At 46.4% G+C, this 26,360-nt stretch overlaps 1 protein-coding gene across 1 annotated transcript in view; it reads right to left on the bottom strand.

Moving 5' to 3' along the window:
- Positions 1 to 2,617: 2,617 nt before the first annotated feature.
- Positions 2,618 to 26,360, bottom strand: part of PEAK1 (pseudopodium enriched atypical kinase 1) — a 332,635-nt gene continuing 308,892 nt past the window's right edge. The window contains exon 10 of the transcript XR_006381652.1: positions 2,618 to 2,636. The gene's annotated coding sequence lies outside the window, so the exon portion shown is untranslated. The remainder of the gene's footprint in view (positions 2,637 to 26,360) is intronic.

Here is a 26,360-nt window from a genome sequence, read left to right as displayed (position 1 = left end):
GAACATGGTATATCCCTTCCTCTGTTAATTTAGATTTTCTTTAATGTGCCCCAATAATATAGTATGTGGTCTTGTACACATTTCACTAGATGTGTTCCAAGATATTCGTTGCGTTTTGTTTTTGTTTTTTTCTTCTTAGGGCGATAGATGACAAGTAGGCAGAGAGGCAGGCAGAGAGAGAGAAGCAGGTTCCCTGCTGAGCAGAGAGCCTGATGTGGGACTCGATCCCAGGATCCTGAGATCACGACCTGAGCTGAAGGCAGAGGCTTAACCCACTGAGCCACCTAGGCACCCTTTGTTGCTTTTTTGATGTTACTGCAAATGGCATTGCTTTTGAACCTCACTAATTATAGGTGCTTAGTAGAAGTACTACGGAGTTTTGTTTATAGAGCGGATCCAGCTGCATTGCTAAATTTAATTAATGAATTAATTGTCTTCCTATTTGACTCATTTTTGTTATTATGTCTTTCTTCTACTTTACTTGGACTTAGTTTTCTTTTTACTTTTCTAACTTCTTCCTCCACAAGTGGGGGACATCTTCTGTTCCTGTTGTCTGGTCCCTCTGCCCTTCTGGATCAGTGGAGTTTATGAAAAACTGCATCAGCATGCATCATTAACAGCTCTCCCTTCCTTCTCTCCTTCTATCTCAAGGCTTTGTGTTGAGATTCTTCACCTTTCAGAATGATAAGTCCTAGCCCTAGTAGGCTCCCCTATTTTCTCTCCTTTGGGGATTACAACCTCATTTAGTGCAAAAAGGTAGATGCGAGGACCGGAATTTGATGGGATGCCTGGTTGGCTCACTTAGTGGAGCATGTGACTCTTGATCTTGCGGTTGTGAGTTTGAGCCCCACACTGGGCATAGTGATTACTTAAAATTAAATCTTTACCCAAAAAAAGACAGGGTACCTGGGTGGTGTAGTCGGTTAAGCAACTGACTCTTGGTTTCAACTCAGGACCTGATCTCAGTGTCGTGAAATTGAGCCCCATGTTGGGCTCCATGCTTGGCATGGAGTCTGCTCAGGATTCTCTCTCTCCTTCTACCCCTATCACCCAGCTTTCTCTCTCTCTCTCAAATAAAAAAAATAGAAATAAATATTTAAAAATATGGGACAGGAATATGAGAATACTGCACTGGCTACCTCAAAAAAGCAGCCCATTTACAGCAAAAAGGCAGTTGTGCTATTTTCTAATTGTTAAATATTTGGGGTCTCTAAATGGCAAACAGAATTAAGTATATTTCTACCTTTATTTACGTGAGTGCATTGCTCTGTTTCCTAGTCCAAGCATGGACAAGCAATTATTTTGTCTTTCAGATTCTTGTAATTGATTGTCTGCCAGTTTTGATTTTCAGAATTGTTATGCATTTTTGTGTTCTGTGGGTGCGTACGTGCGAGAAGTGCAGAAGGCTGCAACAGGAACTGCTCTCCAGGCACCGTTTAGAATAAGACATCTCCTGGAATGAGCTTTCTAAAATGCAGCTCTGACCATCCCTTACCCTCACTTAAAGGATTTCAATCATTCTCTTTATCTACTGAATAGGGACCAAACTCCCAGTTTGGCTAAATGATCTTTTGTAACAAAGCGCCTGAAGGAGGTTCTGGCCATACCCAACTATTTACTGTTCTCCAAAACTGCCCTGCCTCTCCCTGCCTCCTGGCCTTTGGACATGTCATGAACATGTGCTGGGATGCCCTCTCTCACCTGTCTTGGCCTTGAAGGACAGCTCATCCTTTAAGATTCAGCTCAGTCATTGCCTCCAAGAAGGATTCCTGATCTACCCCTCCAGCTGAGTGACGTCCTCTTCCCTGAGCTCTGGCAGCCCCCAACCCCCAGGCATTCTACCGTCCAGTCACTTGCCACATTGGTTTTCGAGGGACTGTGCTAACCTACGAGCTCTTAAGAGAAAGGACCATTTCTTAAGCATCTCTTTATCCCATGTCCCATGTAGGGAAGACAGTGGTGGGTTGTTGATTGAAGAGTGTAGTTCCTTTTTGGGCTGGGAAGGCCTATCAGATGTGATACTCGTGGTACTAAGGCTTCCACACAAATGAAGATGCTGGTGCATGAAAGGCAAGGACAGCCTCATTCACTCCCATACCGTCTACTGTCCCCACAGGCTGTGTCCTTGCGCATGTGCAGGCAAACAGACAAGCATTGCTTCCCCCCCCAACCCTGTGCAGGCCAATTGCCCTTTTCTGTCCTCTGGGCCCAACTCTCTCTCACATCCCCCACCTGTCGCACTTGAGGTAGAAAAGAGACAAAGCAACGAACCAGTGTGAAATCTGCTCCTTTTTGCTATCAGAGCTGAGAGAGGGCTGCTCCAGCCAGTGGAAGGAACCTAGCCTTGGGGTGAAACTATCCTGGAATCAAATCCTGATGCTGCACCTCCACTGTCACCTGTGTGAGCAACTCAACCTCTCTGGGCCTCAGTTTCCTCATCTGTAAGGTAAGGTTAACAAAGCCCAACTTGCAAGTGGTTGTCAAAATGAAACAAGGCCACATAAGTGCCTGGCACAGAACAGGAGTCCTCAAAATGCTTCACAATCGCTGAAGGGGAAACAGTTTCAGCACAAATACAACCTGTAGCTCCCGATTATCTTAGCGCATACCTTGTCCTCCACAGCACACGGGGGCACCTGTGAGGGCAGGAGGATGTCCATTATTATTATTATTTTTTAAGATTTTGTTTATTTATTTGACAGGCAGAGAGGGAACACAAACAGGGGGAGCAGGAGAGGGAGAAGCAGGCTCCCCACTGAGCAGGAAGCCCAATGTGGGGCTTGATCCCTGGACGCTAGGACACAACCCAAGCCGATGGCAGATGCCCAATCGACTGAGCTACCCACGAGTCCCGAGGATGTCCTGTTCTTATGTGTGTCCCTGGCTGCCCAGCCCAGAGCCCACAGACTGGAGGCTGCAGGGAGAATTTGCTGATGGAAGGACTGACTGCAGTAGGATCTCCCATGCCTGGCTGCCGGCTGCAGCGCATGTGCACGCAGATAAAATAATCCCTCTTTCAGGTGGAGACACGCATTTGACGCCGACTCAGTGGAATGGCCCCACCAGAATCAGAAACAAAACTTCCTCCGTGGAAAAGACGTCCTGACCTTAATTAATGTTTCCAAAACCTAAACAATACATTGGAGGGGGGTAGGGGAAGGAGAGAGAAGAAAGAGAGGCAAACCCTTTGGAGGTCCTTACAAGATGTGACCAGCAGTAAATTCTGGGGTGTTGGAGCAGGCTGGAAAGTCAGGAAAAGGCATTTCTTTCAGCAGGAATAGAATTACAAAAGCAATTTACAGAAGAATAGAATAAAGAATTGTGGGAGAAAGAAAGAGTAAGGTGTAAGATTCCAAGGGACAGATCCAGGGGAGCCCCAGTGCCCAAGGTAGGGTGCTGGGCAGAGGACAGAAATAACAGGTGGGGGAGGGCACCATCAGGGCCTGGGCCCCCTGGGGAAGCCTGTGGAAAGGAGGCAGAGGGTAAAGATCTCCAGAGCTCAGGCAAGGGAGCCCAACACAGCACCCTCTCCTGCCCCCCTCAATATCCTAAACCCCCTCCCCAGGGGCAGAGGGCAAGGGAAGCTGCCTGTTCTGGGCCCACACAGCCCTTGCTGCCACAGGGGAAGGAGGCCCCTCAGGGAGTGGAGACAAACTGGAAGAGCCAGGGAGGCCTGGGCAGCTTTCCCTTTTCTGCAGCCACCTACTCAGGTGGAGCAGTTGTGGTACGAGAGAGGATGAGGCAGAATGATGAAGTCATTGAGGAACCTGTTTCTGAACTTCACAGGGAGGGGCAGAGGTCAGCAAGACAAGCCATGGCCTTTCATCCCTGACACGGCCAAACCCTCTAGGTCCAGCCCTGGCCTCCTGCAGACACTGACTAAAGCCTCAGTCTCTGTTCTCCCACCAGCGAAAAGACCAGACATATCTCCTGATCCTGCCTCTCCTTTGTTTTTGACGAAGTGACAGGCCTCCGGGCCCCATCTCACCCCTTGGTGGGGTCGGCTGAATCCAGACATAAACCATGGACTTTGGTTGTAAAAACGATGCATCATTTTATGGCCTGGAATGATTTCTAGGACAGTTCAATGAAAAAAGCAAGATGCAGAGCAATATATATAGTGTGTTACTTTTTAAAAATGTCTTTTTAAAATTTTTTTTATTTTTATTTTTTTGAAGAATTTATTTATGTATTTGACAGAGAGAGATCACAAGTAGGCAGAGAGGCAGGCAGAGAGAGAGGAGGAAGCAGGCTCCCCACTGAGCATGGAGCCCGATGCGGGACTCGATCCTAGGACTCTGAGATCATGACCTGAGCCGAAGGCAGAGACTTAACCCACTGAACCACCCAGGTGCCCCCAAAATGTCTACAAGTAGGCAGAGAGGCAGGCAGAGAGAGAGGAGGAAGCAGGCTCCGCACTGAGCATGGAGCCCGATGCGGGACTCGATCCTAGGACTCTGAGATCATGACCTGAGCCGAAGGCAGAGACTTAACCCACTGAACCACCCAGGTGCCCCCAAAATGTCTTTTTTTTAAAGTTTTTATTTAAATTCCAGTTAATTAACATAGAGTATAATGTAAGTTTCAGATGTATTATATAGTGATCCAACACTTTTGTACATCACCCATCATCATCATACATCACAGGTGCCCTTCTTCTTCCCCTCCCCATTACCTAGGTCACCGACCCCCCCCTCCACCTGCCTCCCCTCTAGTGACCGTCCATTTGTTCTCTGTAGTTAAGAGTCTGTTTCTTGGTGTGTCTCTTTCTCTCTCTCTCTCTTTTTCCCTTTGTTCATTTGTTTTGTTTCTTAAATTCCACATATGAGTTAATTCCATATGACTGTATCAGCCATTAAACTTGTTAAAAAAATTAAAATAATTCTGTAAGTTCTAAGTTGCATGGTATCAAAACCCACTCATGTGATTCAATGTGGGGAATGTGCTAATGGTTCGCACAGAAAAATAACCTGGGCCCAGGTACTGCTGGGAATCATGGGATTGGTACACTCACAGAGCAGAGGCTCTGTCTGGGGTCCCCTAGCCTCTTTTCTGTGCTTCTGCCTTTCTACTGCCGGGCTCCTTTCCACCGCTCAGACCCACCTGCTCTGGCGCATAAGTCTAACCTTGCTCAGTCTGGATTGGCCTCCCTCACTGGTGCCATCCAATTGACTGTGGCCATGGAGATGGGGCTACTCGGCTTCTAAGGCTGCTTAAGATTCTCCTCCCTCTTCAGTGGGACCTGCGGCTGGAGACCAATTACAAGAAGAGGAAGGCAGTGAAGATGAAGCCTCTTGCAGAAGTGAGGCAGAGAAACAAATTTGACTGTTGGGTTAAGAGTCCTTCCCACTCTCTGGGTTTCTCCTGTGTGGCAGGAGGGATTGGGACTAGATGATGCTCTGGGGTCCTTTGATCTCCAAAGGGGAAGAGAGCAGAGTGCAGTGAAAAGAGCATTGAACCAGGAGTGGGGAGTCCTGGTTTGGAGTGCCTCTTTGGAGTGACTTGCTGCTGGACCCTAATCAGCCCATATGACCTCCAGTGAGTCTGTCTCCTCTACCCGATAACATTCCTTGCAGGTTGCTGTGAGAGTTAAATAAAACTCACGGGCCTACAAATGCCTTGTCGACTGTCCTGTGGGTGTAGGTATGATGGATGATTATAAAACCTACTGCTTCTGTAAAATGGTAGCATAACCACTTCCTCGTCCCTCTGTCACAATGAGCGTGGGAGTAAATGAGACCGTGCAGGCCTTGTGTTAGGCACTGACCTGGACGGAACACAAGAGCTGGGCTGAACTGCTTGTCGACTGTCTGACCCTGGCCAAGAGTCCTTCTGTTTCTAGGCTTCCACTTTTCATCTGCAGCCTGGGGAGAATAATACCTATTTCACAGGTTGTAGTGGGAATAGATGAGAGGGCGAGTAGTAAGGGTGCTGTATGGACTGTGTTGAGATTTTCAGTAAGAGGAATGATTAAAGGGACTAGTCCCTGTTTCCCTAGCTCCTGCCCTAACAGCCAAAGCCAAGGTGGGTATACTGTGATGTTAGGTAAACTCACACAGGCCTTCTGCAAAGCCCTGGGAGGGATCCGAGCAATGCATTCACATGGTCACAATGGTTCTGTAAAACTGACAGAAGTAAAATGTTTCCGTTAAGACCATTGTGTCTTTCACTGTAACTTCCCTGTCATAGTTCCACCATGTCGAAAGGTGTTGGATGGCTGTAGACATCTCTGGGGTCTGGCTAAGGGGAAGTTGAATTGAACATACATTTATTTGGCTTAGTGGGGGTAGTTATATAGTTCATACTCACTCCTGTTTATACCTAAATTATTGTTAGCCATTCTGGCAATAATACCCACCAATACCCACCATGCCAGCTCTCCAATTACCATGACACGAAGGTTCAGGCCAGAGGTCATATTGAAATATGAATGTGTCAGCCCCCAGTACTGGCAAGTTTTGGAGGAGAAATGAGGTTTGAAGTGAAAAGAGCCAGAGTGGGCCGGTGAAAAATTCTTCCACCATCAGAACATAGGACTCATTTCTCATGGATGCCCAGTCAAACTGGAAATTCTCTCCCCTCAAAAATATACTCCTGGGTCGCCTGGGTGACTCAGTGAGTTAAGCCTCTGCCTTTGGCTTGGGTTATGATCTCAGGGTCCTGGGATTGAGCCCCACATCGGGCTCTCTGCTCGCTGGGGATCCTGCTTCTCCCTCTCTCTTTGCCTGCCTCTCTGCCTACTTGTGATCTCTCTGTCAAATAAATAAATTAAAAATCTTTAAAACAATATACTCCTGCTGAAGAATATACTCTGTAACGCTACATGTACAATTATAAGTGCATCGCACATTCTGTTTCTCTTTCATGGGATTCATGCAGAATCAAATGTATCAGGATTCCATTGTTTGTAGGGCTTGAGTCCTGGGCAAGTTCCACAAGCACCCGGTCCTTCTGTGTCAAGTTGCATGTTTTATGTGTCTCGTTATTTGGAATCACATCTCAGTGTGACCGATGCGTCTTGTCCTGATGAGGTCTGGTAGCTCCAGATGAAATGGCACATGAAATTTTCACCAACAGAGCAAGACAGCCTGGAGGAACAAGGGTTCTGGTGACAAGGCTTCTGTACATATTCATCAATAACTACAGTGTACATAGAGCAAGAGTCATTTTATTACACAATTACGCTGCTAAAAGCAATGTAGCAGCAATTTAAGAATGCATCTGAATTGCTCTGGTTAACGAGCCGTCAATTCCAAATATTTAAGATTGGCCCTCACCCTGCAATCTTACAGCTCACTTGTAAAAGATATTGGATAGAGGTTGCCGCCAATTGGGCGACAATCCTGAACATTTCCAACTTTATCGACAGATCTTGAAGTTGAACTCTCCAAAACTATTAGTAACAAAATAACAGATTGGCTAACCACACCGGGAATTATCTTTCTATTCCTTTTTAGGAAATGCTAACTTAGTCTCTTTATAGGAAACGTCATGTGCTGTACTTTACAGCATCATTATATGAAGAAGCCGCCAAAAGGTATGTAGCCAAAAATGAAGGGGAAAAAAAAGGATTACAAAGATGTGTGCAGCATTTAAAACTATTAGGCTATTTGGGGAGATTATGCAATATTTGGACTATGTTGACTTTTCTTATTTGTGGGTGGTTTTGATTTCTTTTCTCATTCCAAGTAATTATTCATGTTTGTACCTTATTTTATATTTATAATTTTTATTATTTTCCTTACAGAATTCCTCCAATGTATACAAACCAAAGAACAGCAAAATGTAGGTCTGCTGTCCCCTGAGGAGCTGCACTGACTCACACCCCAGAGACCGCACCACGGCTCCTGTCCCTCCCGCCCCCTCGGCCCCACCAGTGCACACTGGAGTGGTCACTGCTCTCCAGCTGACAGCCCCTATCCCTGGGCCCAGTGGACGGCAGCCACAGGCACCTGCCAGGACAGGGGGCAGGGCCATGACACCTCCCTGCCACCCCCCCTGCCCCCAAACTCCTGCATTCAGCTTGCTGACAGGTCTCGATGCTCTGACACCTTCTCTGGCTCCTCCCCACCATCAAGACAGAATGGTCTGGCATTTAGGGCCCTTCAGGGTCTGGTTTTATTTTACATTGAAAATGGGATTTTGACCATTAAATTTTCTTGCAGAATAAAGTGGATAAACAGGAAAACAATTTATATCTGGTTACCACAGTTAATTGTTCGCTGTTTCCTAGTGTTTTCTCTCTTGATTTTCCAGAACTTCTAGGAAGACAAGAGTGTCATCCACAAATAACTATGTCAATTCCTTGCCAACATTTATAGTTCTGTACCCATCAGAAATTCTCTTTGCAAACAACAGAAACCAGATCTACTTAAACTAACACTGGAAGGCTACTGGCAGAATCAAACTCTTGGAGGCCAAAATAACCAGTAAGTTCTTAGTACAGTTCTGCCTGATTTCCATCCTTAGAACACCCTCCCCACCCCCACCAAAGTTGTAACCTAACAAACTGAAAATATCTTCATTCTTTTTTTTTTTTTCAAAGATTTAATTTATTTTTTGACAGACAGAGATCACAGGTAGGCAGAGAGGCAGGCAGAGAGAGAGAGGGAGAAGCAAGCCAGCTGCAGAGCAGAGAGCCCGATGCGGGGCTTGATTCCAGGACCCTGGGATCATGACCTGAGCTAAAGGCAGAGGCTGTAACCCACTGAGCCACCCAGGCGCCCCAATATCTTCATTCTTTTATTAATTACTCTATACAACTCCAAGTCCAAGATTTCTGGGACAAGGTCCATTCCTTCTCTGATTCTGTCCCAATCCTATCTCAATATTCTGCACACAATGTATGTAATTGAAGGGAAATCTAAGAGAAATTCATTTAAATATGTGAATATACATGTGGCTGAGCAAGGAAGAAACTATGAGGAGGGAATATAGGGCTCTATGCCTTGGTGAAGGTGTATGACCTCCCTCCTCTACCATTTATTCCATGTTGACTTTGCCTTCAGCCAACACCTCAGTTGGTAGGGATTCTTTACATTGTGAGGTGGCCTGGACCATTATTTTTGAGGGGTCTGAGCCCTGATAGTCCTGCCTAAATATGTTTGTTGTAGTCTTCCTTCCATATTGACCCCCACTCATACCAGTGCCAGTCGATAGAGCAGCGGGGTCCCAGAGAGGTAACCTCATTTCTTTGTGTCCCACAAAATGACCTCCCTATTACTCTTGGTTGTTGAAATCAGCACTGTCTAATGCAACTTTCTGCAGTGATGAAACATTCTACATCTGCTCTGCCTATTTCTGTAGACAATAGCCATATGTTACCACCTGATATGGTAGCCAATAGCCATATGCAGATATTGACCACCTGACATGTGGCTAGTGGGACTGAAGAATTGAATTTCTAATTTTGCTTAATTTAAATTAATTTATAATAGCCACAGGTGGCTATAGAATTGGACAGCACAAATCCCAATCATTCCAACCAACACTATGACCTCTCTTTGGGCCTGTTTATCCACTGGCACAGACAGCCCATAATGACGGCTTGGCACTATTAACTTCCTATTCAGTGCACCCATTACATGTTCCCAGACTGAAGCTTTCCTCCCTTGGATATCAAAATCTCTAAATTAGCAGATGTAGAGCAGACACAGGAATAAGAAGCATATTTTTTGAAAGCGGGTTCTTTAGTTCGATAGTGACAAATACCAAAATTGACCACTATCCATTGATTGCTGGTTGAATTTACTTACCATGTCTTGGAGGACAGTGTCCCAAACTCACAAGATGTTGTCAGTCAGTGCTGTAACTGGTCCTTCAGTGGCCCATTTTATTCTTCTATCTGTTAAACTCTCCTGATATATGATAAAGCCCTGTGAATCCCATGACCATTGGTGCATTGCATCACTTTTTTTTTTTAAACTGAGTTTCTTGGGCAGAAACAGTATGGAATATGGGTTGTTCAAGTGGTATTTATTAAGTCCGCTCAAGGTAGTCCTGGTAGAAGCAGGGAGAGAAAACATATATCGAGCTCCAATATAAATATTTATCCCAATGAGAACAAATCACTGACCCTCCATGATGGAAGGAGTCCAGCGTAACCACTTGCTGTCAAATGCTGGTAGGTCATCTCTACTGCAAATACCAGATTTGCAGAGTTGGTCTCCACTGCTGGAATTTAGAGCCTTGTCTGTGGCACTGGCTGCTTCAGCTTTGGAGAGGCTGTCAAGTCCTTACTTGGATAGGTGTTCTCTGTTCCTGCCTCCAAAAGCACTTCATTTCTGAGTAGGATCAGGGGTAACTGAGGAAAAAAGCTGATATACACTTGTCCACTGGGTGGGCATCTTGTCCACCTGATCATTGAGAACTTCCTTCACAGTGGGGAAAATTTTGGAGAGGAGTATATTTTGAAGAGGAGTCTCTGCCTCTGGGAGAGTTCTGAGAGATCCATTCACATTCTCCTCCCCAGACGACCTTGTCCCCAGTCTCTAATCTTGTTCTGTCTGAGCTTCCAATTGTCCATCTAGACCACTAGCCAATGTCCATGAACCAATGGAAATCTGTAACTCAGGCCATCTTGCCTTTGGGGAAAGTGGTCAGGAAGATGTATTGTTCTATATTCTGTCCTTGAGAGGATTTCTCTTCCCACCATCTTTTGGGGCCACCCCCCAAATGGGACAGTAACACCATAGCAGTCCACTTTCAGGGGATCAGCTGAGTGTAAGGAGTATCCCATAAAGCCATAGATGTGGACTGTGGCGGGGCTTGAAGGGTGGGCAGGGACACAGATTGGGATGTCCCCAGAGCCATGTTTGGGTGACAGGCCATTCACGGACCCAAACGAACACACACAGTAGCTCCCACTGCGACAGCTCCCCCTCAGGGCAGTTTGTGCTCCAGCCTTCCTGCTCTCCCTGCCTCTGTTCTTGTCATTGTAATTCCGGTGTTCATGTTCTATCTCAGATTTTGACATTCCAGCCTTGCAAAAGTCTCTTTCCATCTTTATGTTCTACATAGTTTAAATAAGATTATCTTTGCCTCAGTAGTCTGTCAAGTTTTACTTCGAACTTGTATAGGTATTTATGTGTTTTGGTGAGTAGATCCTGAACAATCTTTTCAAATTCTCTGTAGTTATTGGACCATGCTAATTTTCTACCACATGAGTTGATGTCGGTAATTCACATACTTCTAGTAATTTATTCATCTTGTCCACAGTAGCCATCTGTTTTTATCTAAGTTTTTACACTTCTTGACATTGTATTACACACATTATTTGCATATAAGCTTTACAATCTTCTCTGTATCTGCAGCCATATCATCCCCTTTGTCCTTCCTAAGAATATGTATTTGTGATTTCTCTCTTTTTTCTTAGACATGGCAGAGTCTGATCAAATCTTAATTTTTAAGTTTTAATTTTAAGTTTTTAATTTTAATTCCCATGTAGTTAACATACAGTGTCGTATTAGCTTCTGGTGTATAACACAGTGATTCACCAGTTCTGTACATAGTGCTCATCGAGAAGAGTGTGCTCTTCATCCCCATCGCCTATGTCACCCATCCCCACCCACCTTCCCTCTGGTAACCATCTGTTTGTTCTCTAGAGTTCAGAGTCTGTTTTCTGGTTTGGTTTTTTCCCCTTTGTTCATTTGTTTTGTTTCTTAAATTCCACATATGAGGGAAACCATATGGTACTGTCTTTCTCTGACTGATTTATTTTGCTTAGCATTATACTCTCAATCCATCCATGTTGTTGCAAATGGCAAGATATCATTGTTTTTTATGGCTGAATAATAGTCCGTTATATATACATGTTATATATATTATATTGTTATATATATTTATATATATGTGTGTGTATGTATATTACATATTCTTTATCCATTCATCTATTGATAGACCACTTGGGCAGCTTCCATAATTTGGCTATTGTAAATAATGATGTAATAAACATGGGGGGTGCATATACATTCCCAAATTAGTGTTTTCATATTCTTTGGGTAAATACCCAGTAGTGCAATTATTGGGTAGCTCTATTTTTAATTTTTTGAGGAACCTCCATACTGTTTTCCACAGAGGCAGCACCAGTTTGCATTCCACCAACAGTGCAAGAGAGAAGATTCCTTTTTCTCCACCTCCTTGGCAACACTTGTTGTTTCTTGTGTTTCTTATTTTAGCTATTCATATTTTTTTTAAAGATTTTATTTATTTAATTGACAGACAGAGATCATGAGTAGGCAGAGACACAGGCAGAGAGAGAGGAGGAAGCAGGCTCCCTGCTGAGCAGGGACCCTGGGACCCTGGGATCATGACCTGAGCTGAAGGCAGAGGCTTTAACCCACTGAGCCACCCAGGTGCCCTAGACTTTCAGATCTTTTTTTTTTTTTTTTCCAACTTATTTATTTTCAGAAAAACAGTATTCATTATTTTTCCACCACACCCAGTGCTCCATGAGACTTTCAGATCTTAATTTTACTGATTGTTTTATTTTTTTTCTAAGTCATCCATTTTTATATTTACCTTACTCTTCTCCCTTACTTTTCTGAGGGCATATTATTGTACCTTTCCAGGTTCTTGAATTGAACATTCAGGATGTTTTTTTCAATAATTCTTACAGTTATCCACTTGAACATAACCTCCACCAAGAGGAATATTCTCTTTTTTGATCACTGCTATGTCCCCACCACTTGAAGCAGTGCTGGCCTACAATAGGCGCTCAGAAAACTTTTGTGGAATGGATGAGTCAGTCACTGACTTTACCCAAAGGAGTTTAAGGTTCTGACCACTGCTATGAGGAACTCTTCAGTCAGATTATCTAGGTTTGATATGAAATATTCTTGTGGTTAATAATTTCAGACAGGTTGTAATGCTAATCTGATTTTTCATTTTAACCTGAGGTATTTAGAGGAATGTTTGGGAATTTCCACGTGGTTAGGCTTGAGGTGAAGGCATTAACTTTTTATTGTTTATTTTCTAGATTGATTACATCGTGATCAGGGAACATGGACCACATAATTTCTACTTTTTGGTTACTGAGTTCTTTGTGGCATGGTGTGTGATCAGTTGTTGTTATCATTCCATGAGAATTTGAAAAGAAAGCACGTAGTTTGCTTTTGGGCTACACGTGAAGCTTGTTCAGTTTGATATTCAAACCTTCTCTTTCCTCCACTGAATTTGGTTCTGGGTTATGATAAATTCTCTCACTACAATTATGGTTTTGTTCAAGTCCCTTTTTATTTCACATCATCTTGGTAGACTGTGTTTTTTTACTGGAAAAAATGCATCTTGCCTTGAATTCTACCTTGTCTGATATGAGTACACCATACCTTGCTTTCTTTTGGCTGGCATCTGCCTGAGATACCTTTGTTGGACTGTTGATGTTAATCTTTGTCATTATGTTTTAAGTGAGTATCCTGTAACTGGTGTATCATCAGATTTATGTGTGTGAGTGTATACGATGATATATGTGTATGTGCCCAGTACTAAGGCCTTTATCTTTAATTAAGAAATTTAACTAATTCACAGTCATAACATAACAGTGAAATGTTTGGCTTCCTGCCATTTTATTTCATGTTTTCTGTTCATTATTCTTTCTCAATATTTTCTTTTTTCCTTTTTCTGAATTTCGTAGGGTTGACAAAGTATTTTATTGTTTTTCTTTGTTCCTCTTGTGGTGTTCAGGCTCCATATCCTATATCCATATTATTAGTGCCTATCTTTAAATTATTAGCTAATATATTTGAGCATGTAATTTCCTATTTATATTAAGAAATAGAAAATAATTAATCTATTGAATAAGACAAGTCTATCATAAGAAGAGTCAGAGGTCCAATTTAAATTTAGACACCAGTTTTTTAGAGAGCTGTCTAGAACACTAACTGTTGGCACCTGGTGGTCTGGTGAAAAATTGAGCTTTGGCTGCTGAGGTAAGGGTGGCCCTCCGAGTACATACAACTTACTACCAGGCCAGCCTGAGTTTCCATAGTGGTTTGTTGGATAATTTTGCTTTGTCTCTTCATGCCCTTGTTTTTTCTATTTTCTGGAATAATTGAATGACCATTGAGAATGTCTTATTTCTTCAGCTTTATGGAGTTCCCCTCTGAAATTTTTTTTAGGGATTGGCTCTTGAACAACTTTCTCTATTTTTTTCATTAAGATTTATTTGTTTAGGCTTTCTTTCTTTTCTGGGGTCAGTTTTGATAAATAATCTATTCCTAGAAAATCACCATTTCAACTAGATTTTTCAAATTTATTTACATAGTATTATGGAGAGAAACCTCTTGTCAGTTTTAAAATCCCTGTTTCAAAGCTTATTCCCACTTGTTTTTCCTATTTTGGATACATGTGCTCTCTCCTGCATGATCTTCTCCCTCATTCTCTAACTCATCGTTGGATGTCAATGCTCAGGGACACCCCCGGGACCACTTGTTGAAGACACCAGAGCTTCTTTGGCCCTGAGTCTCTGGAAGACTAAGCAACAAGATCTCCAGCTAGCTCCTTTCCCTCCAATCAGGCTCCACCTGAGCAAAAAATAAACTCTTGTGCTAAGTTGCTGATATTTTTGGAAATTATCTAGAATAACCCCTTACCTGATATACATGTTTTATTCTATTGTTTTTATAATTTTATTTTTACAACTAAAATCCATCTGGAATTTATTTTAGAATAAGAAATAACAAGGAAAACCATCCTTTTTTTTCTAGATACATGGTCAGTTGTACCAAAACCCTTTAGTAAATGATAGTTTTTCCCTCTGATTTAAAATACCACCTTTGAGTCGCCTGTATGGCTCAGTTGTTAATCGTCTGCCTTTGGCTCAGGTCATGATCCCAGGGTCCTGGAACTGAGCCCTGTGTTGGGCTCCCTTGCTTAGTGGGAAGCCTGTTCTCCCTGTCCCACTCCCTTTGCTTGTGTTCCCTCTCTGGCTGTGTCTCTCTCTGTCAAATAAATAAAATCTTTAAAAATAGAAAAATAAAATAAAATACCACCTTTATCCTAAATTAGATTCTCTTATTATTTTTGTGTATTTCTGAGACCTTAATTTTGTCCCTTTAATTAGTCCATTTACATATCAGGACCAAACGCTATTGATCTTGTTCTTTATCAAGCTTTCCCTGACATGTAGTGTGCTTTTTCAGTCCGTGAATTCAAGCCTCCCCTTGCTCTGGGGATATTTTCCTCTAACTTCTTGAACACTTGGTTCTCTTTCCATGTCCCTCTGCATTTTCAGCATTTTCCTTTTAGACGCTTCTAAGGTGACCTTCATGTTGGCAGTCATGTTTGTGATTTCCGAATTCTTTTCTCTTTCACAGTAGCCTATTCTAGCTTTATTGTGTGACATCCTCTTGAATCTCAGAATTTTTACCAAGTTACTTATTAAACTCACTCCTTTTCCCTGGAGCCTTTTCTTCTGACTGCTTGCCTCAATCCCCTCTTTCGACCTTCTCTTGCTCCTCATATTCTGGTGATTTGTTGTTGCTAATGTTTTGACTTCTATTTATAAGTGAAGGTTCAGGTCCTCACTATCCACAGTGACTTCTGCAGGACACTATTTCCATGGGGTATTAGAAAGATTTATAGGAAAAAATGCTCAGTGGTTTAATAAGTGTTGGAAGTGAGGAGTTAAAACAAAAAATTTTAAATAGTTACCGCAGAAACAACACCAAGTAATAGTGAGGGTATGGACCAACAGAAAGTCTCACACATTTCTGGTGAGAGTGCAAATTGATACTTTGGAGAATAGCCTGGCAGTTTGCATTTACTTGCAAATTCCGTGCCTACATGTAACTGCCCAAGAAAAATACAGAATGTGTGTTCATGATGTCTCTTGGAGAAATGTTTATAGCAGCTTTGTTCAAGCAGAAATTGGAAAAGCCTACATATTTACCAGAATAATGGTAGATAAGCAAACTGTAATAGATAAGTTTTTATAGTGGACAACTGCAAACGATCAATAAGCAACAGAAACGAACTACTGGCACATGGATCAACATGGAAGAATCTTGCAATTATTATGCTGAGGGGAAAAAAGTCAGACACCAAAGATCACAGGCTGTATAAGAATCTATTTATATGAAGCTTTAGGACAGGCAAAAATACTCTATTGTTATGGAAGTTATAAAGTGGTTGCCTCTAGGGTAGGGATGGGGATGATGAGAAAGGGGCATGGGGGAACTTTCTGGTGCAATGAAAATACTTTAAATCTTGGTGCAACTCTAGGTTATATGAGTGTGCTCTTGTCAAAGTTCATTGAACTGCACACTTTAGATCTGCAACTGCACTGAATGCAATTTATACAGTAAAGTTACTGCAGGACTTTTCAGAGCCTTTATTAAGGTAAGACATATTAATGAATGTCAAGAGGAGCACAGGATTTCCTGACCTGATCTGAACCTGGAGGGACTGTGGACAGGAAATGCTCTCCCAAGAGCATGAGAGCATGAGCTGAGAGCAAATGGCCATGTAGAGACAGGAGTGACAGGATTCCTTGTATCTCATGTCCTAGGTCTCCTTGGGAGTTCTTGCCACCGAGAGGCTAGGACCAGGGAGGGGCAGAGTCCAGGCCATGCCACCTGTTCCCACCTACCCACTCCTACACCTCCTACTAATGGGACCTCAGGGTCTCCTAAGGCTGTAATAGCCAGTAGCCGTAGAGAGGTTTCCAGTATCCTAGGAGCTACCACTGCTGGACCGAGTCCCTGTCCTTGTTCCCCTCATTGGGATTGTATGTTCCTACCCCTTCTGCTGTGCAGGCCTCCTGGACCCCCTACTGACTCAGCGCACAGTCCTAATCCAGTAAATCCTGAGGACAAAGGGTAGGCTGGATGTCGCTGCTCCAGAGGCCTCCTGCAACCCTTCCACCCAGTCTTGCTGCCCAGAGTTGGGGAGTGGGGGCCCTGGGTTCTGGTGGGGAAACTAGTCCCTAGAGTTTGCCTGGTGAGTCACAGACTCTGACATCAATGGGATTCTCATTTTGTTCTCATTTGCCTCTCAGCTTCTAGAAATCTCTCAGAATGTTTACTCCGTCGATGGTATTCTTTGCTGTTTCCCAATGTTGCTGAAGAGCGATTCTTATTTTTCTCTTTCTTCCATTTATGCAAATGGAGCAGAGCAGATAACTCATGAATGAACCGGTGTGTGTATGTGCATGAGTGCGTGACTATCTTTCTGAATGTCCACGCCGCCCAAGCTGAAGCAAGGGGAAGGGACCACAGGAGGGGTGGGAGGAGGCGGGCAGCAGGGCAGGCAGCTGACAGTCCGCCCCATGGAAGGTCCTTGCTGCACACAGGAGTGACATTGCTGTGTGGCGGGGCTGACAGATGCTCCGCGGGAGATTAGGAAATAAGTCTGCATCTCCCCTGGGCCCTGATACCATCAGCGGTTAAGAGGCCTGTCTGATTTCATTACAAATCTTCCATTCGCAGGGCTTAAAGCTCAGCCTCCAGACTCACAGGTGTGGGAGGACAGTCGGCCACAGCAAGGGCATTTTGCTTTTAATCGTGGCCATTAATCTGGCACCAACAGCTGGTCTATTCTGCAGGGGGTCGGGGTGGGGGCTGACAGGAAACCCATCATTTGGGAACAAGTTGGCCCTGCTGCTTTGCTCTCTAGCAAGTGGGGAAAGAGAAGGAAAAAAACCTTCTTAACCTTGCTTTTCATGGTCCACTTTCCTGGTCTCAATGGGAAGGATCTAGGTTTGCTTATTCCCTGGATTTTGTGGGAGCTTCCTGCCGCTGGTAGATGACCCAAGCCACGTTCCTCTCATTCTCCCACGGACAGGTCTGCTGCCGTGTGTAGTGGCGCCTTGCCTCGGACCAGCCCCCGACCCACAGTCAGGATCTGCCCTAGAGAGAAGGGTGATGTGGGGAGGCTTGCCAGGGGCCCAGTGAAGGGAAGGGTGGAGAGCGGAGAGATCCCAGGGCTAGCCTGGGCAGAGCTGGAGGGAAGGTTAGCATTGCACAAAATGGCAGGTGGGCCAGATAGTGTGTATGTTTGCACGCATGTGTATGGGCATGCCTCTGTGTGTGCATGTGAGCTGGCGGGGAGCAGATAGAATACCATCCTGGTAAATTCCATCCCATCTCCAACTACCCACAACCCTCAGCTGGAGCTCCCTCAAGAATGGCTCCGGCAGGGTCAGAGACAGAGACCTGGCCTGGGAGCTCACCGGCATTAGACAATGCCCTGTGGCAGACAGGGTGGAGGCGGATACAGAGCTCCATGGGGTTGGAAAGGAAGTGCACAGACCAAAGCCTTGAAGGGTGAACAGAATCCTGACAGGCAGAGTTGGCCTATGGATGGGGAAGGGTTTGCTTCTAGGGCCCCCAGCAAAGAAACCACCCAAGAGTTCTCTGAGGGTGAGGATCTGCTGAAGAAAGAGTCTGCGCTGACATTGCGCTTGATTCCTGGGTGGCAGGCCTGGGACCCAGTTTCTGGGGTTAGGGGCTGCCCTTGTGAGGATCCTTTCCTGAGGGTGGCCCTGTGTCCTCTGACCACCTCAGCCCGGAAAGAATCGGGAGCTAGGCTGGAACAGCCATAATCACAGCAACCACCAAGTTCTGTGTGCCTGGGCCTTGGGGACACCATGTAGCCATGGGAGAGGCCGTCACAGACATGGTTGGTTGCTGAGGCTCGGAGAGGAGAAGGGCTGGCCCAGGGGCACATAGATAGTAAGTGCGGTTGAGTCCAAGCCCTCCTTGCTTGGGACCTTCGAGAAGGAGCTCCAACCTGCACTCCTCCCTCCCCTCCCACCAGACAGGAAGGGTCTGGGCACGGATGGGGGAGGGAATAAGATGCCGCAGTCTGGTCCTAGGGAAGGCAGTGTGGTGCTAAGAAGGTCTTCCGATTTCTCAAAGGGAAATTTGGACTCCTATTGCCTTGTTAGAACGGACCATTTTGGGTAAAGAGCAAATTAAGCCTTATGTGGATTGGGAGCACACGTTTCACTGGGGGAGGTCGGAGGAGCCCTGGCTCGGCCGGGAGCTGCAGGTCTCCCACTTCCTAAGCTCACTGACCTTCGGCGGGTCATTGACCCTCTGTGTGCCCAGGTTTTCTCATTGGGGAAATGCGCTAAGAACAGAACACAGGTCACAGGGCTATCCTGAAGATTCCACGTGCTGTGCCCGTAAAGCACAGGTAACGGCACCCAGCTAAAGAGAGCTGCGCCCTGGGAGCTGTTATTGTTACCGTAAAAGCTCATTGCCACAAAGCACGTTCAGAGGAAGAAAAAACCACACTGTTGCAGGGGAGCCAGTCCAAAAGGGAGGGTCTTAATTCTCCCTTCTTCCTCACCTGCTTCTCCTCAGGAGACCTGACCTACTCTTGACTCTACCTCCTGAATATTTCTAGAATCTGGCCCTGCTCTTCCATCCTTGTGGCAGTGAGCCGAGCTGGGGAGCTCCTAGCCTCCCTCGCCTGGCTGTCCCTGCTCCTCGATTCCCCATCTGGACTCTTCTCCTCTGAAGCTCCCAGAAGGATCTTTCCTGCGGTGCACATCTGAACACGTCCTGCCTCTGAGAGCATCCTTGGCTCTTATGTTCACCAGAATGAACTTGGCTTTGCACATGCTGTTACCTCTGTCTAGAAGGCCCTTCTCTATACTTTGTCCACCTGGAGAACTCCTGTTTATCCTTCAAAACCCAGTGCAGGTACACCTCCTCCTGAAGGCTCTCCAGACTATGCGAGGTGACATGCCGACCCCGAGGCTTGCCTTCCATGTTGTGTGGACTCCTCTGTTGTCCCTGGTTTACACAACCATCACAGTCACTGTTGTATAGCCTCTCTAGGGGCCTTGGATCTATCTTTGCCTTCACATCTAATGCAGGACTTGAATCATGTCAGTCTTGGTTGAACCAAACTTGGTTCAAAGTCCTTGGTTAACCAAGGAGTTAAAACTCCTTGGACTATAGATGTCACTGTCCCAGAAGCATACTGTGTAGCCTTGGGCATGCTCCTTCCTTCTCTGGACTCCAGACTCCGCATCCCTATAATGAAGAAGCTGCCAGGGTCTCTTTCTGTCACTACTTGGGGCCTGCCTGCCTCCACCAGGTATGAACAAAAAGCTTGGGGGGGTTCAACTACCCGGCTGACCCCCTGCCTCTCTGGTCAGCTGCGCCCATGGGAATCAGCAACATCGACCCCTGGAACCAAGTGACTCGTATTCTTGGGAAACAAAGGGATGTTTGCAGAACTTAAAACTTCTTTCTTTACCCAAGAGAAAGGGAGAAACCTCATTAAGCCCAGACGAGAGAACAGGGTCACGGCCCGATGACGCCAAGCAGGGGCTTGCCACTTGGCTCAGTGAGTGAAGCAGGCTATTAAATTTCAGATAGAAGACATAATCTGCTCCCTGCACTCCCTGATCACTTTATTAGCACAATAGATAAATTCAAACCACAGATTCATGGCAAAAAGAAAGAAGTCTAGAGTCTCCTCCTAATTAAACCGCAAGAAGCCAGCTAGATCCAAGGACACACAGCCCACTCAATTAATTAACATTTATTACAATCAGAAAACAATCTAATTCAATTAAAATGTTTCCACAAAAGTTATTTAATGACTTTCCAAAAAGAAAGTACATCCGACTAGAGCATTTAGGATGCCAAGGCATGGCGTGTGCTGGGGGAGCAGAAATAGTACCCCGGATGTGGGCAGTGGACTCTTGAGGAAGCCCAGGGCCCATCCTGAGCCCCTTGTCTGGGGAGGGGGAGCACACTTCTGGGCACAGTGACTCCATAATGAGCCAGCAGGCACAGAACCGAGGGACTGCCTACAGCTGCCTTCAACCTCATCCCCCTGCCTCCTGCAGTCCCTCTGCCCTCTCGGTGACTTGGCCCTGAGCATTAAAGGATCAAGACTGGGAGGAAGTATGGGGCAGGCTTGGAGTCAGGGGCCTGGGATCACGTCTGCCTCTGACATGCTGTGTCACCTTGACCAGGTAGGAGGTGTTCAGAGAAAGGACTGTTAGCAGGCTTTCTGAAATTTAGCCAAGAGATATTTGGGAAGCTGGGGAAACTGCCCTTTAAAAGCTGCCAACAGTTTTCTGATTCTCAACGAAGTAGAGATTTGAATTCATAGTGCTTTGTTCAGCAAAAGTCCCTTGATGAGTCCTTTGTTATAAAAACAGAAAGCAAATATTCATTTGGAGTTTGTCCTTTGGAGCTAACAATATTGGAGCGCGTAATGGTGTGGCAGTGCGCTAGCCCCGTTTGCGGGACTCTCTGTTCACCCTCACGACGATCCCGAGAGGGGGGAGTCTCTGGTGAAACCAAGGCTCAGGGAGTGCCTGAGTCCACGCGGCTAGCTAGGGATAGACCCTGGACCTCAACCTGTGCGGCCAGACTCGGGGCAGATAGGCTGCCAGCAAGCTCAGCATAATTGCGGGACCCTGGGAGAAAGGTCCTTTGAATCACTGGACTCGGGTGGGGCCCCCGAGTCCCTCCTGTGAAAAAACTCCCTGCAGACTGTGGTGCTGTGGCCTCGGCAAATGAAATCCCTACACCCACCCTGTTTCCTGGGGTCACCCCCTGTCTGACATGAGGGCTCAGCTGTGACCTCAGACGAAGGACAGGATGATTTAAGCCCCTTTCCGATTCAGTTGCACCGTCACTGTCGCAACCCCATATACCATGACTGGCACTGAGGATGAGCTTTAAAAAAAGATCTTTGTTAATTTGATAGGCAGAAAATGTGATGCCAACAATACAACCCTAACTAAATAAGAAAAAGGCCGAGGAGACACCACGAGCAGGACAGACGGCAGAAGTTAGTGGTGGTCATTTCTGGAAGGTGACCAAGCGGGTCAGTGTTATTTGCCGGATTGCCCACCATAAACATGCTTTACTTTTATAATCAGAAAAATCTATTAAAATGGTGTTCAGATATGACATCTTAGGGTTTCATTTCTCTTATTTCTAGAACATTTCAACATCTGGATTCTTTGACTTGTCTGTACTCATCCATCTATTGGCATTTTCTGTTCCTAATGATTTGTATTAAGTTCTTCATGACTAAGGATTTTAACCCTATGTCTGTTACACTTAGAGTTTTTCTGGCTGGTTATCTACTTCTGATCTTGTTTCTCCCGCTTTGCACAGTCTGCCTATTGACGCCCCTGCTTCAGACCCCTTCTTTACATTGCTTTTTAGCTGAGGAAGTCCTTTATCAAAAAGAGATAAAACAGATAGGGACTGAGCATTCTTTCTAGTTCTTAGGCTTTCTTTTCTTTTTTCTTTCCTTTGTGGCGCATAGCTGTTTGTGTGAACTGTTTTGATTTATTTTGGCTTACAGAGTACAGATTAATTATTTTTATTTTCCAAATAGCTAACCAATTGTACCAGAACACTTTGTTGGATAAGACCTTCTTTCCTTTCTATGCAGCGATGTCTTACTTATCCTTTGTTACATTTATTTTTTAAAAGGTTTATTTATTTATTTAACTGACAGAGAGACACAAGGGAGAGGCAACACAAGCAGGGGGAGTGGGAGAGGGAGAAGCAGGCTTCCCCCTGAGCAAGGAGCCCAATGCGGGGCTTGATCCCGGAATTCTGGGATCACGGTCTGAGCCAAAGTTAGACATCTTACAACTGAGCCACCGAGACGCCTCCCTTTGTCACATTTTTACACATACTATGTTTCATTTTTTTATTTAAAGATTTTATTTATTTATTTGACAGAGATCACAGGTAGGCAGAGACAGAGAGGGGGAAGCAGGCTCCCTGTGGAGCAGAGAGCCCGATGAGGGGCTCGATCCCAGGACCTTGGGATCATGACCCGAGCCGAAGGCAGAGGCTTTAGCCCACTGAGCCACCCAGGTGCCTCATTATGTTTCATTTTTAGGTACCCGTTTTGGACATGGACCTATATGTATTTTTTGTGCCCATATCACAATTTTATCGATCATAGCTTTCTCCTATGCTTAAATAGCCTTTTGATTTTAAGTTTCTGGATTTCTTCCACCATTCATTCTTTCAACTGATTCTGAGAAGTATTATAAAGGTTAAAAAAAACAACCACAAAACACTGAGATTTTTCATTTAAATGCTACTGAAGTATTTTGGGAGATGACATGGTCTTTCTAGTCAAGCCAATGGCTCATTTCTCTGTAATCTCCCTTTACAGTTCTCAGGGGAGTTTTGTAGTTTCTCGTATTTCATTGTTCAGCCATTCTTACAAGGATGACTGGATGCTCAGAGAAGCCAAAGTAATAGGAATAATACATTTGCATATATGTATGTTATATAATACTCTCGTCTTTAGTGGGAGAAGCTCCCTTTTAAGAAAGTGCTATGACCATCATGACTACTGGAGTCAGCCCTCAAGCTAAACGAGAAAAGCAAACCGACAGAGGGTGGTGCATGTCGTGGGGGTAAATGTGTGCACGTGTTACATCTGCATGAGCACGGGGTGGGGGACTGAGCATTTTGCAATCCTGATTACCGCTGCGGGGTAATCCTGTCCACGTCAGGAAGCCTTCTCTGGCTTCCTGCCCCAGTCTGGGCAGGTTGGACTGCGTGTCTGCACCCCAGGCTGTACCTCTGGCACAAGAACGGGCTCGGGAAGTGGTGGGGAGATGACTGGCTTCCCCGTCAGTCAGGCTAGGCTTGAGGCAGCCCTGAGGCTCACCGGCTGTGCAGCTTTGGGCATGCTTCTTACCCACTCTGAGTTTCAGTGGGCTCCTCTGTTGCTTGGGGGTCATAGGGCTTTCGTGAGGATTAAATGTGGGGAAGCCCGGCCCAGAACCTGTGTGCAGGAAAAGCCGGCAGGAGAAGCCAGGAGCAGTTCTGTTCTCCCCTCCCCCTAGTGTGAGTCAGAATCTGAGGCGCCCCATGAGGAGAGCAGGGGGAACAGCTGAAGTCAAGGCCTCCCCGAGGTGCTCCCAGGAAGAGAGGAGCCCAACCCGAGGAGCAAGTTGCAGATTTCAGATGGGTGAGCGCATGTGTCCGACTGGAGTCACCCCAGAAACCTCTTGGCTGGATGGCACCCTGAAGAACAGGGAGAAGGACAGGAACAATGTGGGCATGGAAAAATCCAGAACCATGTCTGACACGGCAGCAAGGGGGCCAGCCGGGTAGGGTGGAAGTTGTTGCAGGGGTCTGGACAGCAGGGAGAGCTTCTGGGTGGTGGGACCTAGGATCTGTGGTTGGGCACCAGGGTGGCAGCAGGAGGGGGAGGGAGGAAGACCATGGGCTCCAGGGAGCTGGGGGAGAGGCACACTGCCTGAGGACAATCCCAGTCCCTCACAGGGATGGAGGGATCGGGGCAAACAAAACCTCTTGTTTTCTCATTGGTAAAATGGGAATAATTCTAGAACCTACCTCACAGGATTGTTGTGGATATAAAATTAAGCTAACTCCTGGAAAGCACCCTGGGCTGGCTTTCCGGAGAAGACAGCTTTCTTCACCTTGGAAGGCACCACCACAGTTTTCTAGTGTATTTGACCTTGCCCCCCAGCTCCTTCACACTTCATTTAGATAGATCCCTGATGAGCCTGTCCCACGGGGACGCAGGCATTCTGAAGAGGGGACCCCCGCCAGGCGCTCAGGCTGGGGCCCTCACCCATTCTGCGGGACGGGATGGATTGGCTCGAAGTTGGCTGGAGGTCAAGAGATTGGGTAAAATCAGGGGTGCAGATGCTTGGAGATGGGGCCGGCAGGGTCTCGTCCCTCAAATAGCCTCCCTCCCTCCAACGCCCTTCTCGGGCAATGATCCATTTTGTCTGAACCCTCAAAACACTCTTCTCCCTTCCCCAGCTTCCTTCTGAAGGCTTCGTCTCCGCCCAACTTTCTAACAAATCAGGCTAAAACACTGGCACAAATGTCACCTCACCCATCCATCCTCTCAGCTACTTGCTCTGGAGGGGATGGCCAACAGGGCCCCAGTCTGTACCTGAGCAGAGTTCTGAGGTTAAGGAATGTGCTCGTGATCCCTTCAAGGCAGGCTTCTGGTTCCCTGGAGGCAGGAAGTGACTGCGGCTGGCCCGAGGCAGTGCTGAGAGGACCTTGGTGGCCTGCCTGGCTGGGACAGCAGGTGGTATTGGCATGCCTGGGACCCAAAGTGGGCCTCCAGAGGTCCTTGCATTGCCTGTAGGTAAATATCTGGCCCAGCAGACAGGCCTCTGGTTTCCAAGGAAGATGATTCATTGCAGACCCTGGTCTCATTCCTCCAAACTGTTCCCCAGGCACACAGTAAGGCAGCGGCTGTGCCCCGTTCTCCCCCTCCAGCTGGCGGCCTCTCTGTCCTGTCAGGGTTGGGGCAGAACTCCTGCCGGCACATGGCACTTAATGAGAGGAGGAAGGCTCTCCACCCACCCCCAGGCAGCTCTGTCCTGAGCGCTGCGGTCCCCCCAGCATCCTGGTCACACTTAGGTGGCAGGAAGGGGATAAGGAAATAGCACCCGGCTGTTAAGGGTGCACCGATTCTGGTTTGTGATCCTGGCCTTGATGAGTTGAGGGGAAAATGGGCAGGATGGAGTTATCCTGAGAGGTAGAGTGAGGATGATGTGGGACAGCAGAACGCCTGAACTGCTGTCGCTGTCCATACTCATGCAGCTGGAGCCCGGGGGGCTCTCTGGAGCAGGGCCCAGGCCAGGTACGCGCTGAGCAGCTTGGGAAAGGCCAGCTGCCCTGTGCTGCTGGGGCAGGCCTGGGGGCAGGAGGCTAAGGATAGAGAATAGTTGAGGGTGGAAGCTGAGCAGCTCAGAGCCCAGGTGCTGAGGGAGGGAGGTCTGCCAAGGCTGATGCTCGAGGTGGGGTTCTCTTCCCAGCATGGGGAGGGAGAGGGGGCAGCGGTGGGGCCTGGGCTGGGAAGGTTGGGGCAGTGGGGCTGGGATGGTTTCAGACATGCACCGGGATCTCCGGTAGGGCATGGTGCAGGGAGGCAAGGGGCTTGGGGTGAGGGAAAGTGGAAGATGAGCTGTGGGCGTGGAGGTTTCACTTGGTCTTGCCTTCTGATGCCTTGTTTTGGGGACTCCGGCTCCAGCATGGGCTGGCGAGTGGAGGATGGTGGTGACGGGACATACAGAGCTGTGAGCTCTGCCCCCGCCTCAGACACACAGGGTTTCCTCCGCTCAGGGCCCCTGGTCCCCCTGGGCGGCTTCCCCAGCAGCCTGGCATTCTTCCCAAGCCATGTTCCGATTCTCCAGCTGAGACAGGTGACCAGCACCAACCACTCCGCTTTCTGATTGCTTCCAGGTACCTTTAAGACCTTCCTGTGATATCCAGGAAGTCAGGGATTGTGCTCAAGGCAGCCTGTTTCCATTCAGAGGTCTGCAAATTTGGGAGAACCGGATCTTGGCATCCAGCTCTCTCCTGCCCCCACCATGTAGAATCCAATTTTTAAGTTTCAGCTATAATTGCCTAGAG

Source organism: Neovison vison, chromosome 13 (assembly GCF_020171115.1).
Source record: "Neovison vison isolate M4711 chromosome 13, ASM_NN_V1, whole genome shotgun sequence".
Classification (NCBI taxonomy): Eukaryota; Metazoa; Chordata; class Mammalia; order Carnivora; family Mustelidae; genus Neogale; species Neogale vison.
This window is presented reverse-complemented; position numbering and strand designations above follow the sequence as displayed.